The sequence below is a fragment of the Macaca mulatta genome, chromosome 4 (genome assembly GCF_049350105.2).
Source record: "Macaca mulatta isolate MMU2019108-1 chromosome 4, T2T-MMU8v2.0, whole genome shotgun sequence".
In the NCBI taxonomy this organism is placed as follows: domain Eukaryota; kingdom Metazoa; phylum Chordata; class Mammalia; order Primates; family Cercopithecidae; genus Macaca; species Macaca mulatta.
Window position 1 is genome coordinate 45,231,983 of NC_133409.1, and position 10,656 is coordinate 45,242,638.

General features: G+C 35.8%; 1 long non-coding RNA gene across 1 annotated transcript in view; it reads left to right on the plus strand.

Moving 5' to 3' along the window:
- LOC106998098 (uncharacterized) overlaps window positions 1-7,064 on the plus strand; it is a 120,317-nt gene extending 113,253 nt beyond the window's left edge. Inside the window, exons 4-5 of the long non-coding RNA XR_001444435.3 lie at window positions 84-153; window positions 6,352-7,064. This is a non-coding gene — a long non-coding RNA (uncharacterized LOC106998098). The remainder of the gene's footprint in view (window positions 1-83; window positions 154-6,351) is intronic.
- The last annotated feature ends 3,592 nt before the right edge of the window (window positions 7,065-10,656 follow it).

Genomic DNA, 10,656 nt, shown 5'->3' on the forward strand with positions numbered 1-10,656 from the left:
TTTCTATCTGAGGTTATTAGTCACAAACTAATCTTTTACATTAATTTATCAATATGACTTTTCTTCTGTGAATTTCACATCAGTTTGCTATGGCTCTTTGAAATAGTTACTCTTGTCCTCATTTTAGAGATGGTGATACTAAGACAGAAAATGGTAAGGTAATTTATTCATAGTTTCCGAGAACTCTATACCCTGTCAACTTCAAATTACAAATCATAGTGCACGCTGGAGCATATGTTGGGCTTCCCCTTGATTAATAGGGAGGAGGGTGGGCTTGATGACCTCTGCAGGAGGCTTCCAATTCTGTAATACTAGGATCTTAATTCTGATGAATGGTCCTGATGGTAACTAGAACCAAGCTATTCCCCCACCCTTTAGTTCAAAACTTAAGACAAAGCACACACTTATGCAAAATATTTTTTCTCCCTGCTAATTATTGGGGAAAATATCCATTTCTGCTAAGCATTGTTATATTCTAATTTAGTTATGAGTGTGGGTTGGTGAAAGGACCTATCTTATTAACACTGTTTTTTGGAAACTCTAGGGGGATTTTGAACTGGGGGAAGGACACAGCGGGAAGTTTGGGTCCAGCTCAGTGAATGACATGTTTGTACTGGACAATGTAGCAGTTTCTCCTAAGCTTCCAATCTGAGTATCAGCTGACTACATTCACAAAATAAGCTGATGATATTTAGATTTTACCAAGACTAATTAAGCGAGATGAACATTTCCCAGTAGATCTCTGTGACTGAGGTGTGAATTTAATTTTTTTTTAAAATTAACAAAGTGATTTTGTGTAGTCTCTTTTGTCAAATTAGTTTTTATTTTCATTCCAATATCTTGATTCTTGGTTCATAGGAAAAGCAATAACCTCATTTGATTGTAATTAAATAAGGGGGAAAACATTTTACTTTTTCTTTATTATTGCTTCTGAACTCCGAAAGAAGGAAATAGCATGCTTTAAATAAAGACAGAAGATTCTCTGAGTGGAACTATGATAGCAGTTATTGTGTATCAGCTTTTCTTGAGCATTAAGATTTTTTTTAGAAGTATGTTTACCACCCTACACACCTTTCTGGAGGTTTAATGTAAACTTGGAGGAGCTGGTAGAGGTGTTGGGATTTGAACGAGGTTTCTGTTCCTTTACTTTTGCCTTAGTTTCTCTTGCTTATCTGACCAAAGTTTGGAATCTAGTCTCATCTTCATGTGTTTTGAAAATCTAACAAATCTAGAAGATGGTGTGAATGTGCATATATTTAAACACTTTGAAATTTTGTCAAGGACATGAAAGAAAGACATGTTTTCTAACAAAACAGAAAAAAACAAAAATAAGAACAGAATGCTTTCAACATTGCTTAAAGAACTACAGAACTGTGGTGATAAAGTGAGTATGTCATAAAAGGTAGGCTATGTAGATCTACGTGTGATAATTGTGTACAATTCATTGATAGGGGTGTACTTTCTACTTGATCACATGTCCTCCTCCTAGATATCTTGCCTATAGGTACAGAAGTATCTATTATATGGGTTTAGGCTTATTCTGAGACATATTTCTCTTAATGTAAGCTGAAGCAGAGATAAACTATATTGGCAGATTCAAGTGACCTTTTCATCACAATGAGTTACTGAAGGATGGACTGTTAAGCTATGGAATATTGCTGAAACCAAGGCTGCTGTAATGCAGTTATACTTTCATAAGTCTGAATAGAAAAAAAAAGTCACATCATGGAAAAGAGAACTCAATAAAATATTGGACTTCCACACTATTTCTGTGTACTATATGTTCTTTAATAAATATTCTCATAAATGCCTGCAAAATTCATGGTTTTTTATTTTTTCATTTTTTATTTTTTTGCTTCCATTGTTCGGCAGTCTTGGAGATATGTGATACCTTGCTTTAGGAGCTGTAGAGCTCTGACAGAAGACCCATATTATAATTCCTGCATAACTAAGAAAAAGAAACTGGACTATACCAATGGAAAAAAAGACTTAGAACCAGAAAGCTGACCTGAAAAGTCATAATTAATGAGTTGATATTTTCAGAAATTGAAATTTATTTGAAAGTTTCAAGTTTCTGGTACTTTATAGCAAAATATGGAAAGTGACAAAAATATAAAGTGAAAGTTTTCCTAATGATAGCTCATTCTCCAAAAGTTTATTCTACAAAGATAAATGAAGACAAAATTGTAACTATCACAACCACCCTCTTATTTGATGTTCACTGAGAAAGGAGATATTGGTTTTTTTCTCTTAAATTATCCCCAGATTGTAATAAATAATGTGTATTAGCATGATTATATTATTATTATTGATAATTTTAATAACTTAAAATCCATCTTGTAGGTTTCAGTATTTTAAAATCTTTGTTTTAAAATTAAAAACCCAAGCCCATAGGAAAGATACAAATTTTAACAGATTTTATCTGGCATATAAAAGGCATTGCCACAGTTTGGCTAACTTAGACAAATATGTCCATCTGGACATTGTAAGTGATTTGGTAGAAATACAGGCATTACACATGTGGATGCAAACCCACTTATATAGTATCACTGGTAAAACCTTTAAAGATTAGTTTGAGCAGCAAAACCTTACAAGAATATGAAGCTGCCACCTTAATAGCATTCATTTGTTTAGTTTTAATAAAGAAATAGCTTTATTTTGGCATAAGAAGTATAGGAAATCAAGTTGAATTTGTGTCACATTGTACTGAGTAGGTTAGGCATAGGACATATAGGACCTAAGGTTTTTAGTGTAAGTCAATGTTTCAGTTGAATATAAGTAATTAATCAGTATCTAATGTGGTTTTGGGGCCACAGGGTAACTTAGTTTTCATATCCTAAACAAACCTACATTTTTAGTTGCTTTCAGACAATAGGTAAATGCTTCAAAGAAATGACCAACTACATAGTTCAGATGGGCAAAATCTTACCAGTTATTATAAAAAGAAGCCTCAAATGCTGTCAACTTACATATGGATATCCAGATTTATGCCATAAAGTAGGAAACACTTCTAATATTGCGTATAAAACTTAAGAAATGGTTTAATTTTAAACACATATATCATACTTAATCTAACAATATACACATTATGTGAAAATGTCATCTAGCTCTTTGCCTTTCAAGTCCGTATAATATTACAGAAAACTCAGATATTTTCTTTATCTTTCTTTTTTTAAAAACAGATTCATTACCCTGTGGGTTTCAGTTAGTTAATATTGAACAGGGATTCAGGGAAGTATTCTTTTTTAAATTATTGAAGAGATCTGAATATGTTTATAAACCAAGACAGATATCCCAGTGGAGGAATACTGAAACCAAAAACTGAGGAAATCTGTTCACAGTCCTGGAGAAGCTGAACAACGGAGACAGGGGAATTGGATGTTAAAATTATATCATCTGCAAGTGGGTGAAGAATTTGATCTTTCAAAGCTGGGAGCACATTGCTTCTCTAATATGATCCTGGACATGCCCAATTATCCTATTATTTGTGATGTTTATAGATATATATAATTGGTGAGATGCATTTCTGACTCTGAAACAGCTTTGAATACTGATTATTTTATTTTATTGATACCTAACATTTTATATATTTGTGGGGTACATGTGAGTATTTGTTGATATGTTATTATTTGTGCTTACTTTTATACATGACTTTTCTCTTTTCACATTGGCTCCAGGAGAATTATAAATTAGCAAGAAAACAAAGAGCAAGTTTTTGTCATTGGTTGGCTGGTGGTTGGTTTTTTTTTTTTTCTTTTGTTTTCAAGCTTCCAAAGAGGATCTTGAAGCATTCATCAGAAATAATTGGAGGTGGCTGGGCATGGTGGCTCACGCCTGTAATCCCAGCACTTTGGGAGGCTGAGGTGGATGGATCACTTGAGGCCAGGAATTCAAGACAAGCCTGGCCAACATGGCAAAACCCCGTCTCCACTAAAAATACGAAAATTAGCTGGCGTGGTAGTGAGCTCCTGTAGTCACAGCTACTAGGAGGCTGAGACAGGAGAATCACTTGAACCCGGGAGACGGAGGTTGCAGTGAGCTGAGATCCCACCACTGCACTCCAGCCTGAGTGACAGAACCAGATTTTGTCTCAAAAAAAAAAAAAAAAAAGAAAAGAAAAGAAAAAAGAAAAAGAAATAATAATTAGAGGTGTAGGGGAGCAATGTCTTAATTGACAGGCTGTGTAGCAACTATTACTGCTAGAAGCAAAAAACAATGAGGGAATGGAGCCAATGCCTCAGACCACCTACTGACCACCAGGTGAGCACCATGTCACAGCAGGGCTGGGGATATGCTCTGGCTCTTCTCTTTAGAGCTGAGAAAGTTGCCCAGTGGGAGCTCCTTGACTATTGCTTGTCAGTCATCCTAAAATGTTGATGGCTGCTGTGTCCCAAGATATCCTCAGCCCTGTTTGTCTATTTCCCTTTCTATTGTGTAGCCTAGAACACTTACCGGTTCCCCTGGGTTCTAAAGTGGGGTCCAAGATGAGCCGAGATGAGCACTTGTCCTTGAAGAGATTGGAAAGCAGTGACGTCTCAGCTGTTTTACACAATTAGACACTGGGGATGCATTCAGTGCTTTTTGGAAAGGAAACATAAAGATGGCAAGACTTCATGCTTAGGTAGCAAATTACAATTTCCAAAGCCTTTTTATACCTTCAATATTAAATTCAGTGTTCTAATTATGGTAAATGGCACCACCAAGGTTATAGCCTGACTTTTTGAGGCTTGAAATTTATACCATTTAGACAGCTTTTGTTAGGAAAAATAATTAAAAGATATAAATTCAAAATTAGGTTGCCACAAAACTATTTCTTTTTTCTTTTTCTTTTTTTTTTTCCTTTTTTTTTTGAGACAGTCTCTCTTTGTCACCCAGGCTGGAGTGCAGTGGGGAGACCTCAGCTCACTGCAACCTCCACCTCCTGGTTCAAGCAATTCTCCTGCCTCAGCCTCCCAAGTAGCTGGGATTCAAGGTGCCCACCACCATGCCTGTCTAATTTTTTTGTGTGTGTTTTTAGTAGAGATGGGGTTTTGTCATGTTGGCCAGCCTGGTCTCGAACTCTCGACCTCAGGTGATCCACCTGCCTCGGCCTCCCAAAGTGCTGAGATTACAGGTGTGAGCCACCATGGCTGGCCTAACTATTTCTTTACAATGAGACATCACAATAATAAATTACAAAATTTTAAAAGGTGAAGAACTGCAAAATCAGAAAATAACATAATATTTGAAAGAATCAAGTGCTTCAACCATGTCTGTACAATTTTTTTTCCTACTTTTGGACACACATTTATGGTCATTTCTCCATATTACACAATTTATAATATTTTCTATAGAAACAATAAAATGATATTCATTCTTGTCTCTAGCATAATCCTTTCTTTAAAAAATTAACCATAAAAATAAACTAAAATAAAATTTAAATACCTGACAGTTTAGAAAGTTTACTTTAGCTTCAGAGTAGTCATTGACGATGTCATAAAAATTTTCAAAATTGTTGTCATATTTAGAAGCTGTGGGTCTCATAGAAAAAATATCTGCGAAGTGTTTGTTGAGCATGATCCTTCTCAAATATACTTACTTTATGTTCTTTTGATATAGGTTTGTGCCCAAGAAGCATACATTTCTGGTAAATTTCATTGTGTGTAAGTCTTATACAAATTACATGGCAAATGGATAGTTTGTATTTTTTAATAACTTCCATTTTGATCAATTATTGATAAGAACCTATCCTTCACTTAGAATTTTACACAGCTAATTCTGGGAAGAATTTTCCTCATAGTTTTTCTGGCCCTGTACATTTCTGTATTGTTTTTCATCCAATGCTCACATACTTTGGGTGCCAGTCATCATAGGACAGATTCATTTTGTTGTAGCATCTCTGGCCCTGTACGTTGGTGTCATGATGCCAGGACAGTCAGCACAATGGGAGGCATGACTATTCCTGTAGCCCAGTCCCACACATGGAGAGAAAGCAACAACCTAACCATATATTAAAGAGACTACAGACCACATTAATACACTCTACTGAAATCAAACTAAATTATCCTATACAAGTTATCTACAGCTATGCAAGAAAAAAAAGTCCCACATTATTAAAACAGTAGACATTTTATTGCTTATAGTTTTGTTGGTTGGATATTTGTGGCTCAGTGGGGATGACTTGTCTCTACTGCATGTGATGTCAGCTGAGGTGACTTGATTAGGGCTAAGAGATTGCTTCATTCTCAATAAACGGGGCTTTGCTGTTACTGTCAAACTGGGGCAATGTGGTTCTCTTCCATGTGACTTCACTCTCCATATGGTAGTCCGTTCACTATGATCGTTTTCTCCACACATTCTCTGTCTCCCCAGGCTAGCCTGGACCTCTTTTTGTGGAGACTGGATTCCAATACTCAAAGTAGAAGTATATGTTTTCTCCAAACAGGGCTTTAAGACTTCACTTCTGCAACATTCTATTGATGAAAGCAAGTCACAAGACCAGACTGGTTCAAGGGGTGCAGAAATAGACCCTACTTCTTGACGGAGGGAGCAGTAGAGTTACATTGCAAAGGGATCTGGACAAAAAAAGGAGTGATTTATCAGGAATCATGTTTAACAATTTACCGCAATCCCCAGCGCAACTTCCTGTTAGCTGGATCCAGAAATGTCTACAACTACTGCAATGCCATTTGACCTTAGGGGTGATGTGACCCAGGGTAAAGAGACGGTAGTCTGAACCCATCAGTTTAGTTTTGGAAGGTATAAAAAATATGTAACAACATGAATGCACTTTTAGGGTCAGACAAGAGTCTTGGAAAGAGTCTGTAAAAGGGAGGAGTCCTGAGGCCTAAACCTCATGAGTGTCAATGCTTACCTGTATCTAGGCACTGGCAATCCCCCTTTTTGATAAGGCCAAGATTGATTGTTTTCCTTTCCTACCTACTCCATATCTAATTGATGTGCAAACACTGTTAATACAAAAAACCCCTAAATTCAACAATTTGTGAAGAATTTTTACACTAACATGTTGGTTCAAAAACTCAACATTGCTTGCTAAGACTATTGCAATAAACTCCTCTATGATCTTAATTTGATTCTTGCTCCTCTTATTTTTTACACAGTCATCAGAGTAAATCTTTTCAAAGGTAAATTGGATTTTATGACTTTTCTGCTTCGAATTAGTTTCATGTATACATTAAAATATATTTCCAAACTATTCTATGCCGAACTGTCACTGGCCACCTCCAGAATGTGATTTTCAACCATTTTCTCTATTTTGCTCTCTATCTCCCTCTCTCTCTGCTCTGGTTTTATTATTTTTAACCACTGCTAGAATATAAGATCCTTAAGAACAAAGAATTTTGTCTATCAGCTTATTCCCTGGTCCTAACCTAGCACAAGGTAGTGGCACAATAAGCATTTATTAAATAAGTAGATATTATATAATTAAAATTTAGCAACAAATTCTATATGTATGATCATTCAATTTGAGTGAAAAAGTTCTGATGAAATAATCAAAATCACCTTAAGCATACGAAAGAGTTAAGGCCCAGACATTATTCTGCTGCTGTCTCTGCTAAACACATGCCAACACGTTAAGGCTTATTTCAGTGAGAGATCAACTTAACCCGGATTCTTACTATTATAAAAGAGTACCGTGAACCCATGGAAGCTGGCTTTATTTCTGAATCTGTTTCCTCTTTTAATTAATAGCAAAACGTTTACAAAGGAATAATTAATAGGCGCTTACCCTTGGCATAGCATGCTGGAACATGTGGTCATTCATGCTAGGGAGCATTTAGGCATGATTTCTACATCAACCCCACTGTTCTCTCTCCAGAGCTGAAGCTATGAGACAATTCAAAGATAATACGGTAGTCAATTCTGTTTTCTCAGACAGCTCTCACTCACAAATGGATGAGTGACTCTTTATTAAGTTCCAGAAAATAAGTCACAGACTATCTTTTAAGAAGTCAGAGTCACATTTTTACTTGCTGATGAGGCACAGGACTTGGAAATACATCCTCAGCATCAAATAACGACAGACCTTCCAGATCTTATTGTGTTGGGCACTACATGGTTAAGCTTTTTACTGCGTTAATTTGGTTTTGCGAAGGCCATTTCCAAGTAGGGTTATGAGGATATGTATGGAAGAAAGGAGAGACGAGTGGGAACAAAGCAGAGCTAACATAAAGACTACCATATCATAAGCATCCTGGTTAGAGACAGTGTTGATTATGCTCAATGTCACTTTTTCTCCCTGTAGGATATGGACAGTGAAGTTTCTCAGCTATCCTGGGGAGCCAGAGCATAAATTGAAACGAGCTGCCTCAGGCTCCAGGCAGGGGAAGAAAAACAAGAACCAATTCCTTTGCCTTGAAAAAGATACAATAAGCAAATAAGTAGAGGTTTAGTAAGGAACTAGTGAAAGCTTTAAAATAATTTTATGAAGATTTCTAACCATACATCAGTCCTATCCTCAAGATATACTTACATCAAGAGTCAAATTTTCTCTAGAGATCTATTAGGTATGCCAACTAATTCCTTAATAGGCTTTTGAAATTTGCATATTCCTTAATAAGTTCTTTAAAAATGAGCAACCAACATATTTATCAGGTAAGCAGTGCACGCTGGGTAAATAATGTAGGTTTATTATTTACTTAGGGCATTGCTCTGATCTTTTATGAATATTGTCTGATGGTTAAGAAAAATACATATCTCTCTTCTTTTTATATTTCTTAAGCCAAAGGCAGGATTTGTACTTCCATTAAAGATTTATTAAATTCAAAAATAAGGAAATTGCATGTTAAAAAAAGCTAGCCTTCTCTTTAGGCCTTTCATATTAAAATAACATTAAAGAGGATGAAAACAAAGCAAATTTAATTTGTTTCCCTGATTTCTCACTTCTTTATTCATACTCTTCTGTGTTCTATTAATTTTCACCAGAGCTGGATCGGGTTTTCTCTTAACTCTGAAATTCCCTCACTTTTGTTAGTTTAAGCGATACCCACAGGGGACATTTTTCAAAGTGGTATGCTAGGTTTTAGCTGTGGGAGGCCCATTAATGCAGCACATAGAATTTTACTCCCCATAATGACATTTAAAGAGAGCTATTTGTTTTGACTGTGTTCTTTGTGTAGGCCTGAAGGTTACCATAGTAAAACCCCTTTGGCAAATGTGCAGTCAGAAATTTCTGGGTTAAAGTGGTAGGGGGTAAGGGAGAGGACAATTCCAAAATATTTCATGAGCAAAGTCCTGATAAAAGGGAGGGTCTCTGGGGTCTGGTTTGTTCCTATTTCCTTCTCTGAAAAACAAGAACAAGTGCCTCTCATACTCTCTTTCATCTACCCTCAGAAACCTACACCTCCAAAGCTTACAAATTCTAATCTTTCTGATTCTTGCTACATATTGGATTTTATGGTATTGTTATGTTAATTTTATGTTATGTTCAGTTTCTTGACTATGGTAACAAATGATTATGAAACTCAAAGCTTCAGAGGTAGTCAACAAGGAAGGACTTCGAAGTTAGCTATGCATTCAAATTTGTAATTTCCTTTGAGAGATCAGCTGTTTACTGTTTAAACTTGCACAAGGCACTTAACTTCTCTGAGCTTTATTTTCCATCAGTAAAAATGGAATAATGCTATATCTTCTAGCAGAATTGTTATAAAAACTGCTTGAGGTGGAGAGCAATTTTCCAACACAAATCTTGCTCTGTGTTAAGCACAGATAAATGATAGCTTTCCATCTCTTAACATTTGCTACCGTTTGGGATAGAATAACCAAAGAGAGATGTGCATTCTTTTATTATAACAAATCTTTTGTAAAGTCTTATAAAGACAAGAAAACAGTAACCATACTGGTTGCTGTAAGTATGCTATTAAGAGGATTTCATTTGACCCTGCTCAATCTGTTCTGTCTGAATTCTATCAGGTACATCCAAATAATGTAACATCCTCTTCTATTGTGGCTGAATGTTTATGTCTTGATGATTCATGCATTTGAAGGGAAAGTGAATTAACCAAGGAGGGAAATAAAAAATTTAAGAATAAGTTTAACAAGATCAATTCTTTTATAATTGGAACGCTTGCTCTCAGCCTTGAAAAATAGCATTTAAAAAGGTGTTCATGGTCTGTGACTATCATTTGTAAAGTGAAAACTAAGTGTCTTGCCCAAAGGCTCAACAGAAAATGGTGTCTTTGAAGGGACTTTTTCATTTTAAGGAATCTCACGCACCTTTATAGCATATTTTCTCCTAGATTATTATTCTTGTCACTATCTTGCTTTAAACTAAGAGTTTAGTATGGAAACATATCATACACTCACTCCTAGCCTTTACCTTATCTCTATCAAAATTGGTATTATTTTATTCTTACAAATTAGCATAATGTACAATAGCATTTCAGAGGTTGACAAAACCACCTGCTACTACTGGTTAGTAGTATCCAAATGTTACATTTATCAGCCTCAGTTTCTTCATTTGTCAAAAGATATAATAATTCATTCCTCACATGTTTCCGTGACGCATTGATGAGTAATAGTTACTGAAAATATCCTATGTGCTGGTGTGGCAGTGAGACTTCAAAGCTGGCCACTTGGAAAGATGCCTCCTAAAACTGACACCCTTGAATAGCCTTCTCCCATATTGAATATGAATGGCCCCTGTGATGCACTTTA